Source organism: Coregonus clupeaformis, chromosome 8 (assembly GCF_020615455.1).
Source record: "Coregonus clupeaformis isolate EN_2021a chromosome 8, ASM2061545v1, whole genome shotgun sequence".
Classification (NCBI taxonomy): Eukaryota; Metazoa; Chordata; class Actinopteri; order Salmoniformes; family Salmonidae; genus Coregonus; species Coregonus clupeaformis.
The window spans coordinates 13676919-13693671 of record NC_059199.1 but is presented as its reverse complement, the minus strand read 5'-3'; positions in this window follow the sequence as shown (position 1 = coordinate 13693671).

Below are 16753 nucleotides of genomic sequence, written 5' to 3'. Positions count from 1 at the left end.
CACAATGATGTTATGACACCTTTTGCACTCTATCCCAACAATTGTGAACATTCTTACCTGCTTAATTCGAAGAAAGGTACTATACTGGATACACAACACTCTTTGAGAGGCCAGAAAGTGTATAAAACCTCTACAACTCAAGTCAAGCTTATTCTCTCCTCCTTCACCAAGATACTTATTCTGATTTTGTGAAGAAAAAACATAACAAAAACAAAAGCCACCCTGTTCTATGTGCACAGTTCTGCTTTTTTTTGTGTGAAAAAAAAATACATAAGTGCTTTGCAGCCTCTGACCATTGGCGACCCCACTGAAGGGCATTTTCCCTGAGTCAAGTGTGATAGAGATGTGTCAGGCTTGATGTGGTGTTGACATTTTGGGTAGAAGACTGGGTGTATATAAAGGTGAATACTGTGGTGGCGTCGATAGCAGTAGTTCTTTGGGGTTCAAATCTGCTTTTGGCAGCTTGTGAGTAATGTGTGTTTGTGAGTATGTGTGCGTGCATGTGTGTGTGTGTGTGCGTGCTTGTAAGAGAGAATGCACGAGGGATAGAGAGGGTGACAGTACACAACGAGTGAAGATGAGGGTCTTTCTATTGAGAAACCTGCCTTATAGACAGGAGTTTGTACACTGAAATCTTTTTCACGATTTTTCTTTGACACCCTTGTTTTTAATTGTTTTCAAACATCTTGGGTATTATATGAGTCAATTCCATTTGATGAAAAAAAAAATAAGGCTGGTCTTGAGTTACTCTCCAGCTTTCCCCAAATAATCAAAAATTAAAGGATTTTATCAATTTTTCATATTCCTGTATTAAGGGAAAGTATCCTATACCGAACCCTAAAATGTACTTTTATTTTTCAAACATGTTTTATTGCACTGATAAACTTTCCATTTTGGAAACGTTTCAGTAATATTTGAAATTCTTGTTTTTGTTAGTGTGGCCATAGTAGAATGTGTGATGTGATTATGTGGTTGTGAATCCATGTTGGCGAGAGAGAGAGAGAGAGAGAGAGGAGTTCAATTTGGGTTCTACCATAGAGGATATCTATACATGTCATTTCACAATAAAGGCACCGGATTTGAGCCTACCACCAGTGAATACCAGTGTAACATTTTAAGTGTCATCATAGATTGTTCTACTGTGTTAATATCAAGTGTGTTATGTCGATCCCACAAAAGTCCTCCTTTAGAAAAATCATAATTACAGGATGATGCAACAATCTGCGAGAAATTTCGCATGAGCATTTTACAAAGTTTTGATGTGTCCATTCTGGGTTTGGATGTGGAACAGGCATGTGTATGCAACATCAAGCAAGTAGTTCCGCTGTGAGGATTGGGTGAAGTAAGTCCTTTGTGGCCCCCAGGCATCACAGATTTTTGCACTTTTCATAATTTCATCTGCAGTGAGCTGCGAAAGTATTAGGACAGTGACACATTTTTTGTTATTTTGGCTCTATACTCCAGCACTTTGAAATGGTACAATGACTATGAAGTTAAAGTGCAGACTGTCAGCTTTCATTTGAGGGTATTTTCATCCATATCGGGTAAACCGTTTAGAAATTACACCACTTTTTGTACATAGTCCCCCAATTTTAGGGGGACAAATTCACTTATGTGTATTAAAGTAGTAAAAAGTTAAGTGTTTAGTCCCATATTGAAGCTGACAGTCTGCAAAGTGCTGGAGTACAGAGCCAAAACAACAAAAAATTTGTCACTGTCCCAATACTATTAGAGCTTGGTTTGATTTAACCCAGCCCTTCAGGCACTCGTATTGCCCTTAGAAATTGCCCTTAGATACTCCAGACCTTTTATATCAGTGTCCCACTCATGGTAGATTTTCAATAGATAGACAGGTATTGTCAGGTTTTTTGTTGCATATATTCTTTAAGGTAATATTTATTTTCAAAGGGCTACTGTAATTTGATCATCAATGGACATCATGTACAAGGGTGAAACCGTTTTCACAGAATGACATGTAGGCCCACAGATAAGAAAGGCAAGACAGAGATTAGTATTATTCAATATTCAGTAATGATTGTTGTAGGCTATCCATGGTCAACCGTTCAAATAGTACCTTATGCAAGAAAGACCAGTGGCAATCATGCAATTTCTGTGTAGTTCTACTTACTGAATGTTTAGTGCTCTAGGGACTAAGAGGACAGATGGATGGACAATCGTGCTTTCACGAGGTGTGTTTTTACGTGAGCAAAAGATGTGTTCCATGTATTGATTATTAACATCAGGTTGTTGTAAGCAGGAAACATAAAAACCAGCATTTTCTGTATTACTAATCACTAAACTAAATATATGATTAATTCAGTGCCTGTTCAAGCTCACCATCTCAGTGGAGTGTCGATTGTCAATAAATGTGATATGACAAAAAAAAATTTTAACAACTTAAAACGAAGCGGTATGTGTGGGGCGCCTTGGCGCGTTCTCCGGAATCTTTTTTCTTTTTTGGTTTGTTTGTTGGTTTGTTTTTGGTTTGAGATGTGTCAAGAGCGTTTTTTGTGCTTCATTCACTTGAAGGTCAGCTGGGCGCGCCCATCTCATTCTTGCTCTTTGAGGGGAAAAAGCTATGTGTACATGTCGTTTGGACAGTGTGTTTCTTTGGATTGTCCATTGCTACAGTATGTTAACTAATGTCATTTGAAAAGAATGCTTGCCAACTTCTCAGCAGGGTTGACTTCTTATGAGTCTTGTGGCACTTTTACTCCCTCTGCACACACATTATTACTATGGCGAATCGCTTCAAGGTGAATTAAAAAACACAACAACAACAACAACACCAACAGTCTCCAGTAGTGACTTGTAGTTACACTGCAGGTGTGTGCAAAGGTCTATGTATGTATTGAATGTAGGTTTTAGAGGACTTTTGAAACCTTTTTGTTTATATCTTCTTATTTTACAGTTTAGGAACCACAGGTATGCATTGTAAACTGTATAGCGAAGGCCTTGATATCCCTTCTTGATTTTTTTTGATTTTTTTTAGAACTTTAAAGCAGTAGGCAATGCCTTTGAGATGGCTACATTTGGTGCAGGGGCTAAAATTGCCACAAGATATCTGTGTAAATAAGGCTCAACATTTTTGGTGATTGTTACTGTTATATCCAGCCTATACTGCTAGCAGATGTCTTTACTGCAGTCAATTACTGGAAGTGGATATATTTCCTATGCAAAACTGTTTAAACAATAAAATGAGCTATGCTACAAAAATAACTGTTGTAGTATGTCTTCTTTGTGCCTGTTAAACTTCTCAGGCAACTGTCCATTTTCTTTTGAAATAGTTACTTTGTTCTAATTCAATAATTGGAGACACTCACCTGGCTAAATGCCAAAGCTCAAAGCGTAATAACTGTTATGTCGTTGAGACATTAATCACAATTAATGAGATAACATGACCAGAGCATCAACTATGTTTGTAGGCATTTTCTTTTTATTAAACCGTTTGGGAGAAGGTAAAGGGAAGGTGGGGATGGGGATGTTGTATTATGGGGTTAGATTTCAAGCCAATTGGTGAGCGTTGTAGGTGTCTACACATGGGTCTTTTAACTTGGTATATTCTGATATATGTTGAGTTGGGAGCTGACTGCAGACAGAGGAGCAAGTGAAGTAATTCCCAGTGTGGGTCACTAAGTCACGACTATGAAACGTTGAACTCCTAAGCCCTTCACATAGACCGAATGGGATTTTGGACATTGCATAAGGCACAAATCAGGCTAATACTCCAATGAACTCCTATTAAAGCCACCAAAACCCCCTTGCTATGTCCCACAAGATCAGCTGCCATCAAAATACCCATCACTGTGCCCACAATATTAGCCGTCACCAAAACACCCATTGCTTTGCCCACAATATTAGCCGTCACCAAAACACCCATTGCTTTGCCCACAATATTAGCCGTCACCAAAACACCCATCACTGTGCCCACAATATTAACCGTCACCAAAACACCCATTGCTGTGCCCACAATATTAGCCATCACCAAAACACCCATTGCTGTGCCCACAATATTAGCCGTCACCAAAACACCCATCGCTGTGCCCACAAGACAAGCCACTGCAAAAATAAAAATGGCTGCCGCCGCATGTGTTCTGAGACAGGATGCTGTGGAGACACACATGCCATGGTTCTGATCAAGGTGAAACTAGCACCTGGCCTTGGGCACCGAGCTGAGTTCACTTGGTCTATAAAAGAAGAACAACATTGTGTCGGACTGAAATAAAATTACCCTGATGTTTAATGGTAATCATTATGCCATTTATAAAAATTGGCCAGTTAAAGTCAACATCTGGCTTCAATAGAGGGGCTACAGTCTGTAGTGTTCTCATATCCTACATATTTTCCATAATTTTTTTATCAAGGCCTGCTGTCAGTGATTTGATGAAGCTAAATAGATGGCGATTCACTCCTATTAGGTTTCGCAGTAAAGGGGTTTCGTGATTGCCTTTGTTTTGGGCCTTTTTTCTCCTACTTTTCCTTCCAGGGTGGACCTTGTGGAGGCTTGTGAAACAAGAAGCTCATCACTGAGTTCCCTCAGTAACCTGCTGCAGGGTAAAGAGATAGAGAGAGGGAAGGAGGGGAGACAGAGTTACTTCAGCGTGACAGAAACAGCCGATTCTCTAAAACAAACCTGTTAGTAGGTACGAACTAAACCCTTGGATTCTGTCCCAAACACCCGTCAGTCAGACAGAGACATTTCAAATAATATGGTTACAGTTCATTTGAATCATAGTTGCTCTGTTTTTACTGACCTTATCTTATGGATTTATTGTTTTATATTATCACTACTGAATGCTTACATACTGTTTGTGATAGTGGAGGTTGCTGAGGGGAGGATGGCTCAAAATATTGGCTGGAATGGAGTAAATGGAATGGTATCAAAAACACGTGTTTGATACCATTCCATTCACTCCATTTCAGCCTCCATTTCAGCCATTACACTACCTTCCAGACATTATTATGAGCCGTCCTCCCCTCAGTTACTTTTTTATCAGGATTTTCTTGAAAATGAGAAGCTACATATCAAGAGACTCTGCTTTAATATCTAAACAGAAAAGTAAAACATTTTCTCCAAAAGAAAATCTACAATAAAGCAATCATAGCTGAATTATTCGAAATAGAATATACTTTTTATGGGATAAAGAGAGGATTCTCAGCACTGACAATTCCCATACAAATTGTCTTCCATTTCCTAATCAAATGTTATTTATTGTAAGATGACATCCACAATCAACACACTGAGTCCAATTAGTGTGGGACATATAGGTTTGGGTGTTCTTCAGACCGTGGGATTTACACACATATCGATGTGTGGAAAAGAAGCAGGTGTTCAGCTGTATGTGTGTTTGTGTTTGTGTTTGTGTTTGTGTGTGTGTTTGTGTTTGTGTGTGTGTGTGTGTGTGTGTGTGTTAATGGGGGTTGTATTGAAAAGTCCTCATCTCCTCCTCTGTTCAACATAGTGGATTAGCTCCACCAGTTTCCCATGGACCCCCCCCCCTCCATACACCATTTGCATAAGGCGCAGACAAGGGAGATGTGACAAACAAACCTGAGACAGAGCACTGGCTGGCTTTTTCATTAACTCCCTCCTCTCTACAGCACTGTCCTGAACACACACACACACACACACACACACACTTTGTCTCTCTCACATGGAGTCACACCATGCTGCATTCAGACAACAGGGTGCGCTTCAAGTCAGGAGATGACAGAAGATACCGGCCGTGTCTGAATATCCATACTTGCGTTCTAAATAGTAAGCATTTTAGTTTTGCAAAAATAGAAAGTTTTATAGTATGTGACATTTCAAAAATCAATTATTCTTTAAATGCCAGGATGTTATACTCATTTAAGCTTTTCATCTAGTAGAATTCACTGCACCCTTTTGAGGAAGAGAATCGTCTTTCCAGACTCACATGTTTGACAACAGCTGATAATCAACTGATAATCAGATATGGGGATGTGCTACCGAAATGAACGCATAGTGGGAAACAACACAATCGTGCATTAAGCCTCGTTCACATTACCCCATAAGCACTCTGTAACATTGCGCCGGATGTCAAGCATATCAAGCATATCAATGGAGATGTCCACAACGGAGTGAAAACTCAACGTCCCCTTGCATCGTCTTCAGTCCAGCAAGAGTCCATCAAAGAACAGGATGGTTTTCAGTGATGGCTTTATGGGATAGCTAGCAACTTGTAAACAATTACCCATTCCTATAAGTGAGTTATATTTTAATGGTAAAATCAAACATGCTTTAAATGGCAGGATGTTATACTTATTTAGACTTTTGAAGTTACAGTAGCTTTATGTTAAAGATTTGGACTTTGCTCGTCAATACCTCTTCAACGGAACATGCCAGGATGATATAAATGACATATTTTGAACCAGCTGATGATAGAAAACAAGTTTCGCTGTTCCGTTCCATTAAAAAATATATATACATTCATTTCCATGTCTGATTCTCTGTGTAGTCGCAGTTACGGGACCATCGTAAAAGTGCAATTGAAACAGTGCAGTATCGCGGGACCCCCGCAAGGCCCGAGCAAGCCCCAACCCCAAATTATTGTATATTTTTTTCAATGTATATATTTTTATGGGGTAGAGAGAAAAATGTGCAGTATTATAGCTAATCCCATGAGATTTTACACATTTTGCCATGAGGCAGAGAGAACATTTTGCTGTTTTAGAGCTCAGGGATTCTTGAAAGATGGGACAATCTCAACTTTTTTCCCACAAATATTTGTCTTAATATTAACACAATTTGAAATATATATTTTGATAGACCATTTTAATTTCATTTTATAAAATGCAACTAACTGGATTTATGTCAATTCCGTCAGACACCATAAAAGGCATTTTGTTTTTACAATTATTGTCCAAAAGGTGTTTAAAGGCCTTGATTGTTTAATTCTAACATTAGATTATTCAAATATGTAATACAAATCTCCAAACTTGTTTTTGTTTTGTTTTATAGCACTATTAAATGCTACAGGGCTAATTTTGTTAGCATTCTGGTATGTTTTTTAGATTTAGAACATAAAACAACATTTATAAAGCGAACATTATCCCTTAGGTCTTGCATAGCAAATCGTTTAAGCATACAGTATGTTGCGGAACAGTGATTCAAATACTTTTTCAGAATATTGACCAAATAATATTGACTCCCATCAGTGATGGAGTTGACAAACCACTGATGAAGTTGACAACAGATACTCAAAACAGAGATATTGTTGCCTCTATAAATAAAAGTTAAATACAAACTTTTGTAAAATATGGAAAATGGTTAAATGTCAAATCTCCAATAAAAACACAACCATTCTATCACAGTTACAAAATTAGCATTTTTCTTCTTTATTCAAGTGGTATACACAATAGCAATTGTATTTTTCCTCAGTTGCTTTATGACTATAAAACCTAATTAAATGTAACATATTTTAACCAAAATTCATATTCTATCAGGCAGATGAAGTTGACAGTTTATGGTTGTGACCATGTTGATTCCAATATTGTTTGTTAAAATCTATCAAAAGTAGAGAACTTTACAGACCATGAGTGCTCTTGTTGCACTATATGTAATGAGGACCTAAATAAGGGGTCCTTATGGTATAGTTGACCCTGCTCATTCCTGATTAGTTTAGGATTTTAGAGAAATCTGACGGAGACCAAATCTCAGAACACATCTTTTAGAAATCACAGTTTTTAGGGATATATTGTTTTAATTCACAGAGGGCTATTCCAAGAAACTACATAAGGTCATTTTCCAGTTAATATCCATTATTGCCATTTTCAGGCAAGGGCATTTCTAGGCATAGACCATACATGGAAATGAATAATATTGAAAGTATTTTGAAAATTCCCAAAACAAATATTTTCCCTTCTAAACTTCTCCTAAATGTCAATTTTAAGCTCAAATAATGTATTTTATTTATTTATTTAACCTTTATTTAACTAGGCAAGTCAGTTAAGAACAAATTCTTATTTACAATGACATAATGCAACAGCAACAAAAAATTCAACTATTTTTCACATTGAAAGTGAAGTGAAAGGGGCACAAAGTCTGAGCAGGGGCAGCCTGACTCGGACTTAGTCTCTGATGCTAAGACGGAGCGTGGCCACCAGGAGCATAGCTGGACATTACCGGGTGAGCGGTTTACCGGGTGCACAGAGCCTGTTGGAGGTTACCAGGTGCCGAGAGCACGTTTGGGTCACCAGGTGCCCGTGGTTCCTGGCAGGGGAGCTATAAAAGTCTTAGTGACCAGGTGGGGGTGCCCCGGTTTGCGAGATTCTAGAGGTGGTTGAGCCCCAGCTGGGACGCAGTGATGGGTGATGCCCAGGGAGAGGGGTGTTGCCCGGTAGGGAGAGTAAGTGTGGAGGCCTGGAGGTCCAGGGAGTAAGCTGGACTCTCAGGCCCAGTGAGAGGGCTGGCAGGCAGGGCAGGGAGAGTAGACCTAGGAGGCCTGGAGGTGTGGAAAGGAAAAAGTGGAGCTCCATGGGTGAGATTAAGATGGACTCTTGTAGTGTAGGCCTAGAGTCCTGGAGGTTGTGGAGCTCCAATGTAATGCGTGGAGCTCCAGAGAAGGTGAAGCAGGAGTGAGGGCAAGAAAGGGGTGCCTTGAGTGGGGGAGAGGTCACCAAGTCAGTGGGGGCCTGTCTGAAGCTCCAGAGAGGACCAATGAGGGTGAGGCCGGAGTGAGGCCCAGACAGGGGTGCCTCGAGTGGTAGAGAGGTCACCAGGTCAGTGGGGGCCTGCCTAGAGGACAGGTAGGCCCCAGGGAGAAGACCCATGTGAGTTTGTGTGTGAGTGACACTGTCCTTCAGGGGGGCAGAGCAGGCAGTCTCTGTAGAGGTTGGTGGCTCTGTCCCTCTTTTGTCCCTCCTCTCGTGTGTGGAGGGCTGGCTGAGGTGTAGACCTGGAGCTGGGTGACCGGGTGATTGACACTGTCCTTCTGGGTGGCAGAGCAGCGTCCCTGGGGCGGCCCCAGACCCCCCAGGCCCTCTGTAGCTCTCTCATTCAATTCAATGAAGCACAGATAAAGGGCAGGAGTAATTATTGAGCCTCTTTACATAGCCAAATGTTGACACACTGCTCTAAAATGGCCAGTGGAGCGAAAGTATTTGTCATGTAAATACAATTAACATTGATAAAAAATAGACAAAGTCAAAAAGCCCAAAAGTAATCGCAGTGGATTGGAGGGAAGAGGTCCCTGAACCAATAACAGTTGGTTGTATTCATGCAAGTCATATTAGGTGGAAGCTATTGAAGTTTTATTGAAGTATTTGTAATGTAAAGTCCATTTAAATTAATAGAAAATAGCCAGTCAAAGCATTTAAAAGTAATTGCTGAAGATTGTACAGACAAGGTTCCCTGAACCAATAACAGTGGGTTGTATTCATGGAAGTGATATGGGGTGGAAGCTATTGAAGTTAAGTATTTTTGACAAATTATGAAATGAAATTAATTGAAAACAACCAAAGTAAAAACAATGATAATAATTGCCGGAGATTGAACAGATGAGGCCCCTGAACAGTTGTATTCATGAAAGTCATTTGGGATGGAAGCTATTGAAGTTTTAAGGAAGTATTTAAATTCATAGAAAAAAAACAAAGTCAACAAATAAACAAAAATTACCGTAGATTTTACAGACGAGGTCACTGAACCAATATCAGTTGGTTGTATTCATGAAAGTCATATAGGGTGGAAGCTATTGAAGTTTTTAAGGAACTATTTCTGACATATAATGAACATTTTTTATTTAAAATAGCCACCGTAAAAATAAAAAATAAAAAGTAATTGCCATAGATTATACAGACCAGATCTCTGAACCAATAACAGTTGATTGTATTCATGAGTCATATGGGGTGGAATCTATTTAAGTTTTAAGGAAGTATTTTATCAGAAGCTTCTAAAGCCATGACATCATTTTCTGGAATTTTCCAAGCTGTTTAAAGGCACAGTCAACTTAGTGTATGTAAACTTCTGACCCACTGGAATTGTGATACAGTGAATTATAAGTGAAATAATCTGTCTGTAAACAATTGTTGGAAAAATTACTTGTGTCATGCACAAAGTAGATGTCCTAACCGACTTGCCAAAACTATAGTTTGTTAACAAGAAATGTGTGGAGTGGTTGAAAAACGAGTATTAATGACTCCAACCTAAGTGTATGTAAACTTCTGACTTCAACTGTATGTAGGTTTCCTGCAGGAACAGGAATTGTGAATTAGTATGTTGATTATAATTCATGGACATTTTTGTCGGGGTTGATAAAAAAAATGGTTAGGGAAAAATCAAGTCTGAAATCTCTAACTTCAGAAGGCATTTTAAACCTCAACTACACTACAAGTTTTACAAATCAAGCGTTGCAGGAAAGTTATCCTGCAACAGGGTGATCAAATTAAGATCATATATCTGTATGTATCAAATGACAGACAAAGCCAGACCACAGTAGAGACATGCTTATAAGAAAGCACCTGGATGCCTGTAAGAAATCCCGCCAAGCCCTCCAATGAACCATCAAACAGGTAAAGCGTCAATACAGGATTAAGATCGAATCCTACTACACCAGCTCTGATGCTCGTTGGATGTGTCATGGCTTGCAAACTATCACAGATTACAAAGGGAAACCCAGCCACAACCAGTGACACGAGCCTACCAGACGAGCTAAATGCCTTCTATGTTTGCTTTGAGGCAAGCAACCCTGAAAGATGCGTGAGAGCACCAGCTGTTCCGGGTGACTGTGTGCTCACTCTCTCCTTAGGCGATGTGAGTAAGACCTTTAAACAGGTTAACATGCACAAGGCCGCAGGGCAGAGTACCAGAATGCGTACTCAGAGCATGCGCTGATCAGCTGCCAAGTGTCTTTTTCAACCTCTCCCTGACCCAGTCGGTAAAACCTGCCGTGAAGACGGCACAACAACTCCTCTTCCCCCTCAGGAGGCTGACAAGATTTGGCATGGGCCCTCAGATCTTCAAAAAGATCTACAGCTGCACCATCGAGAGCATCTAGACTGGCTGCATCACCGCTTGGTATGGCAACTGCTTGGCATCCAACGGCAAGGCGTTACAGAGGGTAGTGCGTACAGCCCAGTACACCACTGGGGCTGAGCTCCATGCCATTCAGGACTTCTATACCAGGCGGTGTCAAAGGAAGGCCCAAAAAAGTATAAAAGACTCCAGCCTTCCAAGCCACAGACTGTTCTCTCTGCTACCACATGGCAAGCGCTACCAATGCACCAAGTCTGGAACCAACAGGACCCTGAACAGCTTCTACCCCGAAGCCATAAGACTTCTGAACAAGACTGCTAAATAGCTCATCAAATGGCTACCCGGACTACCTGCATTGACCCTTTTATTAACTAACTCTTTTGCACTGACTTTATGCACACACAAACACACACTGACACCCCAACACACACATACACACTACATACGCCCACACATACATAACATGCACACACGCATACTGACGCCACACACATACACACTCACCCACTTTTACACTCACCACATACGCTGCTGCTTGTCACTTTACCCCTACCTACAGTGCATTCTGAAAGTATTCAGACCCCTTCCCTTTTCCCACATTTTGTTACGTTACAGCCTTATTCTGAAATTGATTCAATTAATTTATTTCCTCATCAATCTACACACAATACCCCAGAATGACAAAGCGAAAAAAGGTTTTTAGATTTTTTGGCAAATGTATAAAAATATAAAAACTGAAATACCTTATTTACATTAGTATTTAGACACTTTGCAATGAGACTCGAAATTGAGCCATCCTTGAGATGTTTCTACAACTTGATTGGAGTCCACCTGTGGTAAATTCAGTTGATTGGACATGATTTGAAAAGGCATACACCTGTCTATATAAGGTCCCACAGTTGACAGTGCATGTCAGAGCAAAAACCAAGCCATGAGGTGAAAGGAATTGTCCATAGAGCTCCGAGACAGGATTTTGTCGAGGTACAGATCTGGGGAAGGGTACCAAAACATTTCTGCAGCATTGAAGGTCCCCAAGAACACAGTGGCCACCATCATTCTTAAATGGAAGAAGTTTGGAACCAAGACTCTTGCTAGAGCTGGCTGCCCTGCCAAACTGAGCAATCGGGGGAGCAGGGGGAGAAGGGCCTTGGTCACGCTGACAGCGCTCCAGAGTTCCTCTGTGGAGATGGGAGAACCTTCCAGAAGGACAACCATCTTTGCATCACTCCACCAATCAGGCCTTTATGGAACTTAAAGGACTCTCAGACCATGAGAAACAAGATTCTCTGGTTTGATGAAACCAAGATTGAACTATTTGGCCTGAATGCCAAGTGCCACGTCTGGAGGAAACCAGGCACCATCCCTACGGAGAAGCATGGTGGTGGTAGCATCATGCTGTGGGGATGTTTTTTAGTGGCAGGGACTGGGAGACTAGTCAGGATCGAGGGAAAGATGAACGGAGCAAAGTACCGGAAGATCCTTGATGAAAAGGAACGCTCTGGACCTCAGACTGTGGCAAAAGTTCATCATCCAACAGGACAATGACCCTAAGCACATGGCCGAGACAACGCAGACGTGGCTTCGGGACAAGTCTCTGAATGTCCTTGAGTGGCCCAGCCAGAGCCTGGACTCGAACCCGATCGAACATCTCTGGAGAGACCTGAAAATAGCTGTCATGATTTTCTTCATTTTTTTTTTTACAGTCTTTTCAGTATAGTCTTTTCAGTACTGGTAGCGTTTTGGCATTCTGATAGGTCTTCCATAACGAGTTGATTTCACTGGTGTGTCAGTGTTCACATTGTTGCTTTCCACTGTTTGTTTTGGTGAGGAGTTTTCTTCCAGGCTGACACTTGTTTCAGGTTCTCTTTCCACAGGATAAGGTAAGTCCATTATGGTTTCTGAGTGTCTCTCTGGGTGTGTTTCATGTGTTTTTAACAGGTGTCTCCGGTTCCTTCTGTAGATTCTCTCGTTTGGTGTTTGTACTATGTATGACCTTGGCTGGTGATGTTTTCCAAGTACAATTGCTGGTTGCCATTTGTTGTCCTGTCTGATCCTGACTCGTTCATCTTCCTTCATGACTGAAAGCTTACATGTGCCTTGGTCAAAGTTGTGTTTTTTTCTCTGTTGTCTGCTTGTGATACGGCTCCTGATACAGTGGGGGAAAAAAGTATTTAGTCAGCCACCAATTGTGCAAGTTCTCCCACTTAAAAAGATGAGAGAGGCCTGTAATTTTCATCATAGGTACACGTCAACTATGACAGACAAATTGAGAAAAAAAAATCCAGAAAATCACATTGTAGAATTTTTAATGAATTTATTTGCAAATTATGGTGGAAAATAAGTATTTGGTCACCTATAAACAAGCAAGATTTCTGGCTCTCACAGACCTGTAACTTCTTCTTTAAGAGGCTCCTCTGTCCTACACTCGTTACCTGTATTAATGGCACCTGTTTGAACTTGTTATCAGTATAAAAGACACCTGTCCACAACCTCAAACAGTCACACTCCAAAATCCACTATGGCCAAGACCAAATAGCTGTCAAAGGACACCAGAAACAAAATTGTAGACCTGCACCAGGCTGGGAAGACTGAATCTGCAATAGGTAAGCAGCTTGGTTTGAAGAAATCAACTGTGGGAGCAATTATTAGGAAATGGAAGACATACAAGACCACTGATAATCTCCCTCGATCTGGGGCTCCACGCAAGATCTCACCCCGTGGGGTCAAAATGATCACAAGAACGGTGAGCAAAAATCCCAGAACCACACGGGGGGACCTAGTGAATGACCTGCAGAGAGCTGGGACCAAAGTAACAAACCCTACCATCAGTAACACACTACGCCGCCAGGGACTCAAATCCTGCAGTGCGAGACGTGTCCCCCTGCTTAAGCCAGTACATGTCCAGGCCCGTCTGAAGTTTGCTAGAGTGCATTTGGATGATCCAGAAGAGGATTGGGAGAATGTCATATGGTCAGATGAAACCAAAATAGAACTTTTTGGTAAAAACTCAACTCGTATTTTTTGGAGGACAAAGAATGCTGATGTTGCATCCAAAGAACACCATACCTACTGTGAAGCATGGGGGTGGAAACATCATGCTTTGGGGCTGTTTTTCTGCAAAGGGACCAGGACGACTGATCCGTGTAAAGGAATGAATGAATGGGGCCATGTATCGTGAGATTTTGAGTGAAAACCTCCTTCCATCAGCAAGGGCATTGAAGATGAAATGTGGCTGGGTCTTTCAGCATGACAATGATCCCAAACACACCACCCGGGCAACGAAGGAGTGGCTTCGTAAGAAGCATTTCAAGGTCCTGGAGTGGACTAGCCAGTCTTCAGATCTCAACCCCATAGAATATCTTTGGAGGGAGTTGAAAGTCCGTATTGCCCAACGACAGCCCCAAAACATCACTGCTCTAGAGGAGATATGCATGGAGGAATGGGCCAAAATACCAGCAACAGTGTGTGAAAACCTTGTGAAGACTTACAGAAAACATTTGACCTGTGTCATTGCCAACAAAGGGTATATAACAAAGTATTGAGAAACTTTTGTTATTGACCAAATACTTATTTTCCACCATAATTTGCAAATAAATTCATTACAAATCCTACAATGTGATTTTCTGGAAAAAAAATTCTCATTTTGTCTGTCATAGTTGACGTGTACCTATGATGAAAATTACAGGCCTCTCTCATCTTTTTAAGTGGGAGAACTTGCTTAATTGGTGGCTGACTAAATACTTTTTTCCCCCACTGTATGCTGATAGAGTCCTGGCTTTAACAATCTCTTTGATGTCGGAATCTTTGTCTTCGGCCTTCTTCCCATTAATAGGTGCAGGTGAGAGACCTACTCCATCCAGGGGTGTGTTTCTGTACTCAAGGAGAGGTATGTAAGGATCTCCATTGCTGTCTAGTGCTTTTTTCAACAGCTTCTTCACAGTCTGAACTGCTCTCTCAGCTTTGCCGTTTGACTGTGGAAATCTAGGGCTCTACGTCACATGTTTGAACTCCCAGCTGGTAGAGAACTCTGACATTTCTTGACTCACCAACTGTCTTCCATTGTCAGAGCACAAAACGTTGGGCACCCCATGCCTTGCGAAGATCGACTTTAGCGCTGTAATGATGTGTTTACTTGTTCTCCCACTGAGCTTGGAGATTTCGGGGTATTTTGAGTAGTAATCCACACATAGTAGATATTCTATGTGGTTGTAATGAAAGATGTCCACTCCAACTTTGGCCCAAGCGCTCTCTGGGACTGGATGAGACATGAGCGGCTCTCTTTGGTTGTTGTTTTTGTGTGTGTTGCAGACTGCACATTTTGTTACATCTTCAATCTGTTTAGCCATGCCTGGCCAGAACAGAACATCCCTTGCTCATTCCTTACATTTTACGATTCCCATGTGTGCTTCATGGATTCTTTCCATAATTTCTTCTGTCATTTTCTGAAGAATGAAATGTTTTGAACAGCAGTCCATCTGAGTCCTCTCTGAAGGTCCAGTAATGCTGTATTTACTTTGCAACTTTCCCTCTCATGTCTGGCCATCCATTTTTAACTGTTTCTGTGACCAGTCTTAACTCTTCATCTTCTGCTGTTGCTGTTTTGAATTGCTACAGTTTCTCTTCTGAAACAGGAAGTTGATGAGCGATGTAGTTTACATCCAGCTCACCATCCAGCAATTTCTCTCTCTGTTCCTTCAGGTATGCTTGGCTCAGTGCATCTCCTTTCCTGGTTTGTATGTCACATGTAGACTGTATCTCTGTAGTCTCATCAGCATTCTCTGCAGTCTGGCTGGTGCTTTCTGGAGCGACATCTTGAAGATTGTTTCCAAGGGCTTGTGGTCTGACTCCAACTGGATCTGTTTTCCATACAGGTATTGATTAAACTTCTCACAGCCATACACTATCGCCAGTAGATCTTTTTCAATTTGAATGTATCTCTTTTGACAGTCTGTGAGGGATCTTGACCCACAGCTCCCAAGCCTTCTGAGCTTGCATCCACAGATAGTGTCACAGTTTTTTTTCTTTCTTACATCGTAGTACTTTAACACTGGCGCATTGCTGACAAGTGTTTTCAAGCTTTTGAAGCTCTCTTCCTGTTAAGACTCCCAGTGCCACTGAATGTCTCCTTCCAACAGTTGTCTCTGGTGCGCTGACATCTGAGAGATTTGGGATGAACTTTGCGAGATACTGTAACATTCCCATGAACCTCTGAAGCGCTGGTTTGTCCTCTGGCATTTCTTGTATTGCTCTTACCTTTTCAGAGTCTGGTTTCAGGCCTTCTTTGTTTAACACATGTCCAATGTAGCAAATTTCTGTCATTCTGATTTTGCACTTGTCCTTATTCAGTTTCAAGTTGATGCTTCTCAGTCTGTCTAGTAGCTGTCTCAGTCTCTGGTCGTGCTGCTCTGTGTCAGTACCCCAGACAAGAATGTAATCCATGATGTTTACGACACCTTCCAGACCTTCCAAATGCTGGCCGAGGCACCTCTGGAACACCTCTGGAGCGGACGTGATTCCGAGCGGCAGTCTCTTGAATGAATACCTCCCAAACGGCATATTGAACGTGCAGAGTCAGGAGCTCTCTTCATCCAGTTGAATTTGCCAGAATCCTTGGTTTGCATCACCTACTGAAAATACCTTGGCGTTAGGCATTCCAGCAACTACCTCTTCAATGGTACGTAAAGGGTAATGTTCTCCCTTGATGGCTTTGTTTAGATCCTGTGGGTCCATGCATACCCGCATTTTGTTTGGCTTCACGAT